Below are 12,022 nucleotides of genomic sequence, written 5' to 3'. Positions count from 1 at the left end.
GTAATTCGTAGTAATAATTTTATTACATAGTATAACCAGATAATCTACGACTAACTTACTCCATGGAGTAGAGTTCGAATTGAGAATCTAGTAGTCGTTCACGTGGTCAAGAAATTTCCGGGTCTTCATGAGATCCGAAAGTTCATTTTTGTGCTGACATTAGAACTCCAATGGTTTTGTATGATCTGAAGCTTTAACGGCGATACGAGTAAGTATAATAAATTCTTCATTAAGTCACCTTACACGACTGGTAGCCCGAGAACAATTTATTATATTCCACTGGTTTATTTATTTGACCGATTAAATCCATTACACACCTTCAGATCTCGTAATTGTATTCTGGTAATAAATATTAAAATATGCAAAAACACACAGAGGTGATGATATATAAATACTTTTACAGCAATATTTTAATCACCACTTTCGTCTTAATACGATTCAAATGATATATAACCTGCGAATTTGAAAAAAATCAGAGTCGAAGAAATAGAAGTCTGTTGACAGTAATATGAAACGGTCCTCATTTATGCGAAGTGGCATAGCAGTTTCCCAAACTTCTTAGCTCAAGTTGAAGGCTACCTGCTTTAAAGTATAGTGCGTTGGATATATCCCTAACAGAAGACAGCGCCATGTTTTTAAGCGGTAGTTGCCTCTGGAGTACCGTTGTGGCTGTTAGGAGTTTGCGTCCCGCGAGGAAAGAAGTTGCTGGATATTACCATTAATTTGGAGCTCCAAGTTTCAGCGTAGACGCGCGAATATGGTTTAAGATCTCTCGCGGGGAAGGACACAGCACTGAGACCCATTTACTTTACACGTGTGGTACAGTCTGGAACAGAATCCGAGAACTGAGATGCCATTTAACCGTATCCCTGTCTTGAAACAAAACTGTTCTTTCCAGTGACACAATGAGATTTACTGTGACATAAGATTATATTTGGAGACTCATTGTTTGGTCACAAATTTGTTTTGGGACACTGACGAATATGCATTATGATTCGAGGTGTTATAAGTTTAAATGATTATGTCTTCATTTGGAATATTGTTACATTTTTCGTATTGCTAAATTTTCTGTCAAAACGACCGACAATATAAAGTAATAAACACATATAGAATTAAATATTATCCGACAAGGTCCAATATTATTTAGGGGCATATATATAACAACACACGCTTTTATAAATATTATCAATGAGGATAAAAATCCCTCCAAATTAAATATCACTAATTAAACAAGATACTTCACTTTTTCACTGGTAGATTGACGGTAGCCTGTCATATATAAATAAATTAAAAGATGTCATAAAACCGCCTTTTATAAATTATCTGGATCTAACTCTCTTGATGCAATGAAATAATTTCGCTTGCCAGTAGGCTTATACATTCCGTGTGAGTTTTAAGGTTCTTGCATCATCGTGTATGAAGGTGGGTAACTTTTGTAATCTGGAAGATAGTTACCTGAGTTTCGGAGAAACTTCCTGCCTCTATTATCAGGACGATGACTGTTAGGGGCCGGATCAGAGTTCTCAAAAGAATAGTGTTTGCTATCTTAGCTGTCAGACCAAGACAAATCTGTGCCTTTGGTGGGGGTTTCCTACATTTTTACAGAGAGTGTATGAGGGGCTTTCATGATCAGCTGAGCCGGAAGCCATCGCCCTGATAACAGCCACAGTAAGCTCCTCTGAAACGTCGGTCAATATCTGACAGACTACACGCCTAAAAGTACCAGAAGACAGTTATCTTAAATACATTTAAATTCACTGTGCTGTAAGAATGATAAGAAGGGCCTTCAATCACAAGAGGCTACAGAGAATGGCTTGCCAGAGAGACTAAGTAGGTTTAAGTCAACGAAATATATTTGACTTGTAATCGGGGTTTCAACTCTCAGAATTGCTACTCAGACTGACACAGATTTCTAAGCGTGTAAACGTTGATCTCAGAACCTGTTAGGCAAGATAAAAATACTAATTTGCCGTTATTTGAACCTAAAATTTCATCCTGTAGACATCCGTAATACTGAGTTATACCATATTTATTGTGTAACCGAGTAATATCAGGGTGTGTCTGAATATATATATAAAACGTTATGTGGTCCTGTGTACTTAATGGAAATATTAATTAACGAAGATAATTATAGTGGGACAGTTTATATGAAGTTCTGAAACCACACATTGCTACAGCTACTTAATATGATTAAGTTTACACTTCCATTTCGTTACATATGATGGAACAAAAGTCGAGTAGTCCAGCGTGTAATGTGGCGGCCTGAGGTAGAGTATTCTCTAAAACAGAACACGTTTAATTTCTTTTTAATTTTAATTTTATTCGTAAGGCGATAAATTTTCTGTGCACAGCAGTAATTAAGAATAACAATTGTTTAATGGATATTAAACCTACAACTGCTACAACCTTACATTTTTCATATACTACGATGTAAAGAACTGTTCCAAATACCGAGGAAATAAATGAAATTGAACGTAAAACACTATTACAAAAACTGTATTTAGCACTACAAGACAAGTGTATTTAAACATTCCATACTTCGGATATCTAAGGCTTATCCCATGTCGTATACGGTCTTTGACAAATGATACCTAGTGAAGAAATAATGTATCTTTCCGCTGTCACTGTTCATAGGATATTGCAGGTCATCTTTGGTATCTCTTCTTATTTCTTCGCATGTTTTGCTGGTACTGTTCCTACTGAACCAGTGGTCGAGGCCATCATCGAGGCTACAAGTTTCTGATTCTAACACTTTCATTATAATATGTGTTATTGGCCTCTTTTGGCTGTTGCCAAGCACTCTAATAAATGAATTGAATTGAATTGAATTGAGTTACTAGCGTGACTGTTATTTATAGAGAATGTATTGTTTCCTGATATATTCTTAGCCCTATATTTAAAATTTCTGTAGCTCTATTGATTACTAGTATGATAAAAACATTTCATGTTCCACAGCTGCTGAATTTATATACCTAAATTTTTGTATATAATCTTCTTTTTGGATTTCTTATGTATTACATTTCTGTCCGATGGGGTTGATGCATCTGTCAGTAAGCAAATGTCTTATTTTTATTACTATGTCAGACCTATTTGTCATAACCTATCTATCTGCTTTTATTCCTCTATCCCTCTTACTGGTTTAAGTGTGTGTGTGCGTGAACCAATTTTTTTTATTGAGTTTCTGGAGTTTGTCCATCGTCTTATACAAAATTACACAATGTTTCTAGGATTAGATCTGTCCACGTTTTCAGGTGTAATGACGGGGCACGTACTCCGCGTGGTCCTTTAAAATAAGCTAATCCAAATCGTTGTGTGTTTTATAATATCAGACGATGAACAAAGTTCAAAACCCCAACAATCCATATCATCATAACCCTTTAGAATCGATCAGTTTTCTGTTGTTTCAATGCCTAATGTTTTATTATTATAATAAGGTAAATGTTTGATTGATCTATTATATGTATTTATTTATATATTTAGTTTAGTTTGTTTGTTTTTTGTAAATGTATATATTATCAGAATTTGCCTGTCATTGGCTCCTCGCTGTTGGTAGATACTTCAATATATGAATTGAATTAAATTAAATTTGCAGCGTAGTGCTATATGATATTTTCAAGAGATCGCGTGGCTGTGATTACGAAACCATACTCGCTAGTACATAATGTACCCATAAAAATACATACCCTGTTGCACATGTTTAAAATATTACCTACCATGTCATTCTATATCATTTTAGTGTACACGTGTACCTACGAGAATTATTATAGACTATTCTGCTTTAAACATACACCATCACTTTAAAGTATTTCCTAAAGCTATGTTTGTTTCTGTTCATAATATTTGCAGCAAGACACTGCCGTGTTTAACAAAAACTGTTTCTTTCTTACGAATATTTTTCACTCTTCAGTGACTTAATGTATTATCTCCTGGTTCTTATTGTGTTTTACTATCTAGTTTGTATTTTATTAAATCTTGCATTATTTTCAGTTCTTTTTTGTATTTGGCTACTCTTCTAATGCTAAAAACTTAGGACAACACGAATTAATTTAATTATATTATTATTTTTATTGTTCCGGTACATATACGAAGCATCTATCTGTTCAGGGTCTGAATATTTCAATAACCATGGAATTACTCTTGTGTTTTGTTGATATGACTTTAAATATGGAAGACTTCTGTTTTAAGAAAATACTTAGTCGTATTTAAATCATAAACGTAAACGTTATTGGTGTTACTTAAACGTATCCGTTCGACATATTTCCTACAAGCACTAAGCCATGTGATCTGTATTCTTGTCTTAATTTTCTCACTGTCACAACTGAAGGGTTACGAGCTGCGATCGGAAAGTTTCAAGACTGCGCCTATAAAAACCCGTACACTTATCTCAGGTATTAAATTCATCCATCACCCTCGAAGTAGTTCCCCTGGGAGTGAACACAACGATCCCAGCGCCGCTGCCAAGCCTGGAAGCATCCCTGGAAATCTTTCTTTGTCAGCCTGTCAAGCACCATCTGCGATTCTGCCTGAATCTCTTCTATCGTCTCAAATCTCCTTCCCTTTAGCTGAATTTTCATCTTTGGGAAGAGGAAGAAGTCACACGGCGAATAAGGAGGGTGCGGGATGACGGCCATGGTGTTTGAGGCCAAAAACTGCCGAACTTTGAGGGCGGTGTGCGCTGGCGCGTTGTCATGATGCGTCGCATGTGGAGTTCTTCCTTTAGAATCAGCTGACAGGTCCCATAGCCTATCCCAACAATGTCGCACAAGTCGTTTATGGTACGACGTCGATCTTCGTGAATGGCCTGCCGAATCTTCGTAACATTTTCGGGCGTTGTGCTCGATGATGGTCGTCCAGAACGCTCGTCATCATCGACAGAGGTTCAGCCATTTTTAAAACGTGAATGCCACACAAAAGTTTGTGCACGACCCATTGCGGACTCCCCAAATGCTTGCTTTAGCATTTCATAGGTTTCCGTAGCCGTTTTGGCGAGTCTTTGGCAAAATTTGATGCACACTCTTTGTTCATGAAAATCCGCCATTCCGAAATCGCAGGAGGGTCGGTGTAATGCACTACCAAAACGCCCGTAACTAAGAAACAAATGGTAATTCGATGATGCCGGCTGGCACACTGATTCACTATGAATGTGGGCCGCACCCCCTAGCGGCAGAAGCTCGTACTACATCCGGTTCGCTCTCTATTGACACAGTCTTGAAACTTTCCGATCGCACCTCGAATGTGAAACTAATTGTGTTAGACTTCTAAAAAACATCACAGTGTCTTACTCATGTTTACAAACTGAGAAATTAAGCGCCGAAAACTTCATCTGAGACAAATATGGAGCAGAAAACTAGTAAATGCCAGTCATTTACAGCTATAAAATGATCATAACGAATGCATAATCATATTTGCCATAAAATGTTCAGTTGTTGCTTAGATCCTAAAACCTAAAAACTGAACCTCGTTCAGTTTAGCTGAACCAGGGGGCTCACCAGATAGGCCAAATGGGATTTTACTTAAAGATAGTTGTGTTCTGCATTGTAGCATCATGTAGTCCTTAGATGTTTACTAAAGTTTCAGAGGTCCTTGGCGCCTCCGGCCTAATGATAGAGGCACCAATGACCTCTCAAACGTTTGGAAACTTCTACCAAACAATATGGCTCTACAATCCAGAAGACAATCATCTTAAAATAGGCTCTCTGTGCTCTTCTCTCTTTTGTGCTTAAGAAAGAAGCAGAATCAAGCTTCGGAAATGTTACAGTTTTATAATTTATACGATAATCAAAGCCCGAAAGAACAATTTGCATATTATGAGGCAAGTACAGTAGCACATACTGATTAGTTAGTAGGGGGTTCTGCTGTTTCTAATTACTTTCGAAATTACTATATCCACACATCTTGATATATTTTTCGACGTGCAAAACTAATTGTAACTGAAAATATTACTGCACTCCGGTTGAGAAACGCTGCTGTAAGATGATGTCAAAGTAAAAATGATTATCTATAACACTCGAACCGTGGAATCCAACTTGCGGCTAGTCGAGGTAGAGACGATCGATTTTATATCGATTATGACCAGTACTCGTTAAATATGTGTCTAGAATACTGGTATTGTATTAAAACCACAAAACTGTGACCAGAGTCCACCGGTGAAACATGTATTGGCATAGAACTACCACCAGATAAATAATTACTTAGCCTGTGCATAAGAATTGGCGTTGAGGCTGAAGCTTTCGACCCATATGTCCACTTTAAAGACATAGAAAGAGAGGCCTGCGTTCGAACGACATGGGTATTGTGGATATTTGGAATTATGAATATTTATTCTTGGAAAATCAGAATATAATGTCTCTGACCTTTTATGTCCCACAAATATCCTGCAAGGTCACGATAATATAGTTTGAAAAAGACATTTAGAAATTGAGAATATTGAACGAAGTAGCTCTGGTAAATGTTTATGTACCGCCCGTCTGCGATCAAACGGTAGTAGAACATTGTTTGCCTTATGGACTTTTACTAATCGTAGAAAGACGCACTTTTACTTTACATGTTTGGAGGAAAGTTTTATATTGAAATTATAAAAAAATATGACTGCAACTACGCCAAAAATACTGGAATGCACAGATCTTCAGCATAAATTTTTCACAAATTTTAATTCTAATTACACATAACCCTATCTTGCGTGATTTACCTGAACCTAATCAACATAACCAATCTAACATAACACACCCGAACCTACCGCAACCAAACTGAACCCAACGTAACGTAAATTGTCTTCACGTAACCAAACCTAACCCCAACCGGGGCTTGCCTCCCACAAGGGGTATCCACCTATTTTCGCCAACTCGTTGGGTTCCTCCCCACAAGGGTCTGGACGTCACTGTTGAGAGCTATGTGAACAGACAGACACGTCCAGCCCTGCATAAATTCTTGTTTTACACATTGCATAACAATATATAATTATCTCTGGATAGTTGTATTATTCGTATCCTGCTAGGTTTGTTTCTATAATTACGACGTTTAGCATAAGCCCCTGTGAGTAACTTGAACGTAAATTCTGTTATTTCCTCAACACTAACACTACCTTTACAATTCCAGGATTCTAACATCTGGCATCTGGTGCCAGTGAGAGGAAATTTCCCAACCAGTTTCTCGAACGGCAATATACATCGTCGACGCACGTAAGTTGATACCAAGAGAGCTATATATTTCAATGTAAAGACCCATATACGCCTGTCAGGTCTCACAGTACATTATCGGACAGAAAAATGACCTACATCGATGTCGAAGCCGTGAAATTTTGAGTCCAATTTTGTTCTTCGAAAATATTTTCCAGTTACCATAAACCTTCTCTTATTCATTTTGTAGTTGCAACCACAGCACCATTATAAAGGCGGCTAACTGTAGCCCCTATACACATGCATGAACGACTGTTATTACTGGCTACCTGAGCTTTGTCCACCGTCTGATATTATGAAAAGAACATTTTTGGAAATTGAATCTTTTTCCAAAGTGGGATATCAGGTTCACGCGGCGGTGAATATGAGTATGGCTGTTTTGTAGAATGTTGAGCCGTGTTGTCTGGTGGAAATTTATCAATGTTTCAGACATTTTTACTGCCTCCATCATCAGGGAAACGAGCCACTAATCATCTTGATGATGAGGCAGTAAGCTCATCTGATAGTTTGGTAAACTTCTATCAATGGAGCAGTAATCCAGTAGACATGCATCTGGAGTCTTTTTCAGTCTTTACGTGATAGTATGATTAATTCTTACGAATTGTGTCATTTAAAAAAGCTACACCAAACCATTGGACTTCACCTGTTTCTAAGGAACCCATTTGAGTAATTACTAAATACCTTTCATTTGTTAACGAGATCATCTACGAGGGTCGCTCATTAAGTAATGCCCCACATTTTTTTTCTCAGCCAATAATGAAGATAGAAAAGTGTACTTTTACATGCTTGAGATTTGATGTTTCCCGCGTTCGTGTACGGAGTTTCAAATGATTCCAACCGATAGCGGAGCTGTAGTGAACTGTTAAAATGGCGTCTGTGAACGACTCTCGTTACAAGCAACGAGCTGTAATTGAATTCCTTGTTGCTGAAAAATAAACGGTGGTGAACATTCATAAACGTTTGTGTGCTGTGTATGGAAGCTGTGCAGTCGATAGGAGCACCGTTGGTCGCTGGGCTAAGAGAGTTAAAGCTTCAGGAAGTGAAGAAACCGAGCTCCGTGATCTGCCGCGCTCTGGGCGTCCTGCCACAGCCACCACTCCAGACATGTTGAACCGCGCGGATGCCATTATTCGTGAGGATCGGCGCATCACAACTCGACAATTGGCCCAACAGCTTTCAGTCAGCAATGGAAGTGTGATTGCAATTATCCAGGCTCTCGCATATTCGAAGGTGTGCGCAAGATGGGTTCCACGAAGTCTCACAGCAGACCACAGGATTCAAAGGAAAACGATTTCTTCTGAATTGCTGGAGCGTTTTGATGCTGAGGGAGAGGTCTTTCTGTCCCGGATCATTACAGGTGACGAAACCTGGATACACCACTTTGAGCCAGAGACAAAAAGGCAGTCAATGGAGTGGCATCATCCTCAATCACCGAGAAAGAAGAAATTCAAGACAACTCCCTCCGCCGGAAAAGTCATGATGACTGTCTTTTGGGACAGTGATGGGGTCATTCTTGTGGATGTGATGCCAAGAGGTGCGACCATCAATTCAGACGCGTACATCAGGACCCTGAAAACCCTCAAGAAGCGTTTTCGACGAGTTCGGCCTCACAAGCATCCAGCAGAAATTTTGCTCCTGCACGACAATGCACGCCCTCACACAAGTCTGAGAACCCGGGAAGAAATCACCAAATTGGGTTGGACGGTGCTACCCCATCCACCCTACAGTCCAGATCTGGCACCCTCCGACTTCCATCTCTTTGGGCCACTTAAAGATGCTATCCGCGGAACAAGATTTGAAGATGACGAGAGCGTGATTCAAGCAGTGAGGACATGGCTACGTGCACAGGACAAGAGCTGGTACCGGCAAGGCATGCATGCACTTGTTCCACGCTGGCGTAAAACCGTACAAGTTGATGGGGACTATGTGGAAAAATAGTATGTGTAAAGGAAACATTGATTTATATTGTCACTAAATTTGAGCCATCTTGAATAAATATGTTCTGAGGAAAAAAATGTGGGGCATTACTTAATGAGCGACCCTCGTACATTCCGAAACGTGTACTTTAAAGAATAACATTATTGACGAAGTCTAGAAAGGCGGTAATATTAACTTGTAATATGTGAGTTAAAATCCTTTAGAATTTACATGAATAAATAGAAAAGGCAACAAAGTAACCCTATTGTTTTGCAGGGCATTATTTTCGTGTACTGTACCTATATAGGTGAGCGCTTTCTATAACTGATATGATTTATAATTTTAATACAGAGATGTAAATAACAATCACGATAGAAACTCCAATTTTATGTTTTTATCAATTATTTCTTATTTAATATTTGTCAGTAAAAATAGCGTTATTATGTTTGTAGGTAGGCTATCTAGTTCAGTTCAAATTGTTGTGGTAATTTATTTATACTCCAGTAAATATTATTATTATTGACTTTCACAATGTTCTACAAACTTTTTATACTATCACTTTAAAGTGAGGAAAGTTATAGCCTACTTACTGATAAATATGAACATTATACTTAAGTTATACAGACTGATCGAAAAGCCACGCGATCCATTTTAAAATATTTATTGTTGCTTGAAATTTAATACAATTCGATTTGATTCAATATCGTTGAGACTATATAAGCCCTCACGCAGGTCACGTCATGTTAAAAGCTGCTAGCGCCATTTCATCAGTTGTCTTTAAACAGTCGAATTGCAAGGATGTCTCTTTCTCAAGTGCAACGAGTGTTCGAACACTAATTGACAACTCGTTCTTAATTAAATTTCCAGGATGAATTTAGGGACACATTTCCTGATTCTCCTGTGTCTAACAAATCTACAATATATCGTATGGTGAACCTTATGCGTGACAAAGGAATCGTGTAGGACAGAAACAGTTCCTGTGCTAAGTGACAATAGTTTAGTCGATAATCGCCAAACTTTCTTACGCTCTAGACGTCGCTGAGAAAAAACGTTATTTTAAAATTGGATTATCCTAAGTAAGTGTGCAAACACAGCATGTTTCAGGAATTGGTTGCGTGTCCAGCGCACATTTATTTAATTACACCACTGCCCTCTTGAACTGTTCCCCTACTGAATACGTCTGTCTGGGGAGTTCCCACGGCGAACTTGTTATTTCCTATTTCGCACTAATAATTCATGCAGTCTTAAATGTGCAGTCCTGTTATTGTTATCTTATTATAAGTAACTTCTCGATATAACATTTCAAGAAAATTTGTCCAACGATTTTCGAGTCATTAAATATGAATTGGCAGATGTAATGACGCTAAAAGGCGAGTTTTATCATATTGTAGTTCTGAACGCGCCTTAAACATATAGTAAGGACAAGATTACTTGCTAGTTCTTGTCGCGGGGGTGAAGAGCAAGGTAAAAGCACTGCGCGCGCATCTCAACGCTTTTTCTATCCGTTCTACCCGACCGTTCCGTGCACCGACCAGGCCGTGCCGAATGCAACTATCCACAGCTCTAGGAAGCTCAGCTAGCAAGTAATCTGGTCCCTACTGTACATATCTGAAACTGTGTCTTAGTGTTTAAGCGGTGAGGGTATCGTGGTATTGGCAGAAATTAGTCATATCGATTCTGTTTTTAATGAAATCGAGTTTTGCATCTTGCATCACCAGTTTAAACAATTGATTGTCAGTTGCTGTTTCTGGCATTCTCATTTATATATCATTATTACTAAGAAAAAACGGTGCAAATAGGATGCATTATGTGATTAGAATTTGTACTTGAACAATTGCTTGTTTTATAAACACACTGTTTTACCTATGTTTCTTCATACCTCCTTCGAATTTGAAATTATACATTTAGTTTTACACTGCTGTACTACACTAATTCATGATTTATAAAGGTCACCCAGTATCGTCAGTATTGTAAAATATGGCAGGTTAAATTAAATTGCTTTGTAATTTGTGGGCATCAACAAGACAGCTTTACCAGTTTGATGTTTGTAATGGAGACGTGTTGTTTTTTCTTCACGGTAGGAGCTGAATTTTCATTTACTATGTAGATAAGCTTCATTCAACAATGCCACCGTCCTAAGTTAATGACAAAATTCGCTGTCCCTTCCCCATTTCCGAAAGCTTTAACTTCTCTTCAACCTTTTACCAGAAGGACAAGTGGGCACTGCCTGGGAAACTTCACAGCCAAAGACTTCTCTTTTCCCCATTAAATGATTTGTCTTCCACTAAAATATGTGCAATTTTTCTTCTGTCACATTTATCAACTGTTTAAGTCACACTTAATAACAGAAATATTCTCATTATTTACCCTAAAAACAACTGCACTTAACTTTACTGTCATGGTGGCTAAATAAATACTGGATAGACACTGAGTATAAATAACATTTTATTACCATTTTTATGTACTCATGCACTTTCGTTTTCCAACTAATCTGACGGACGTAACACTACAGCGCTAAATACGAACGTCACAGAAATGCGAAACATTGAAATATATAAACACTAAGTGTAATCTACCGTAAAATAAATACTGGGCTAGAACTGCGTAGTTTTGTTACTTATCACCATAGAATATTTTAAGACTGCCATTCTGTTACATTTGAAAACGTTAAATTGGAATGTACAATGTTGGTGACCTCCAATGATATGCTCTTAAATCCGGTGTAAAAAAACTACAAGGTAGTTTACAAAATATCGATATATGTAAATTCATAATATGGATTAGAAGTTCTTACTCACCGTACACGGCTCATTTTCTTCATTTGTTGTTCTGTAAGTAACTCCGTACTTTTCTAAAGCTATGTCTGAGCTTAGTTGACTGTTTTACAACAAACCACTTACTTGGGCAGCCAGATCACCCTTTGCAATCTC

General features: G+C 37.9%; 1 long non-coding RNA gene across 6 annotated transcripts in view; it reads left to right on the top strand.

Moving 5' to 3' along the window:
* LOC110828739 (uncharacterized) overlaps positions 1–12,022 on the top strand; it is a 573,656-nt gene that overhangs the window by 411,384 nt on the left and 150,250 nt on the right. For all 6 annotated transcript variants that reach the window (XR_015537701.1, XR_015537697.1, XR_015537700.1 and 3 more), the window contains one exon: positions 7,096–7,178. This is a non-coding gene — a long non-coding RNA (uncharacterized LOC110828739). The remainder of the gene's footprint in view (positions 1–7,095; positions 7,179–12,022) is intronic.

The sequence above is a fragment of the Zootermopsis nevadensis genome, unplaced genomic scaffold (assembly GCF_977971745.1).
Source record: "Zootermopsis nevadensis isolate Lab colony 2312 unplaced genomic scaffold, Znev_1.0 Znev_ptg000029l, whole genome shotgun sequence".
NCBI lineage: Eukaryota > Metazoa > Arthropoda > Insecta > Blattodea > Termopsidae > Zootermopsis > Zootermopsis nevadensis.
This window is presented reverse-complemented; position numbering and strand designations above follow the sequence as displayed.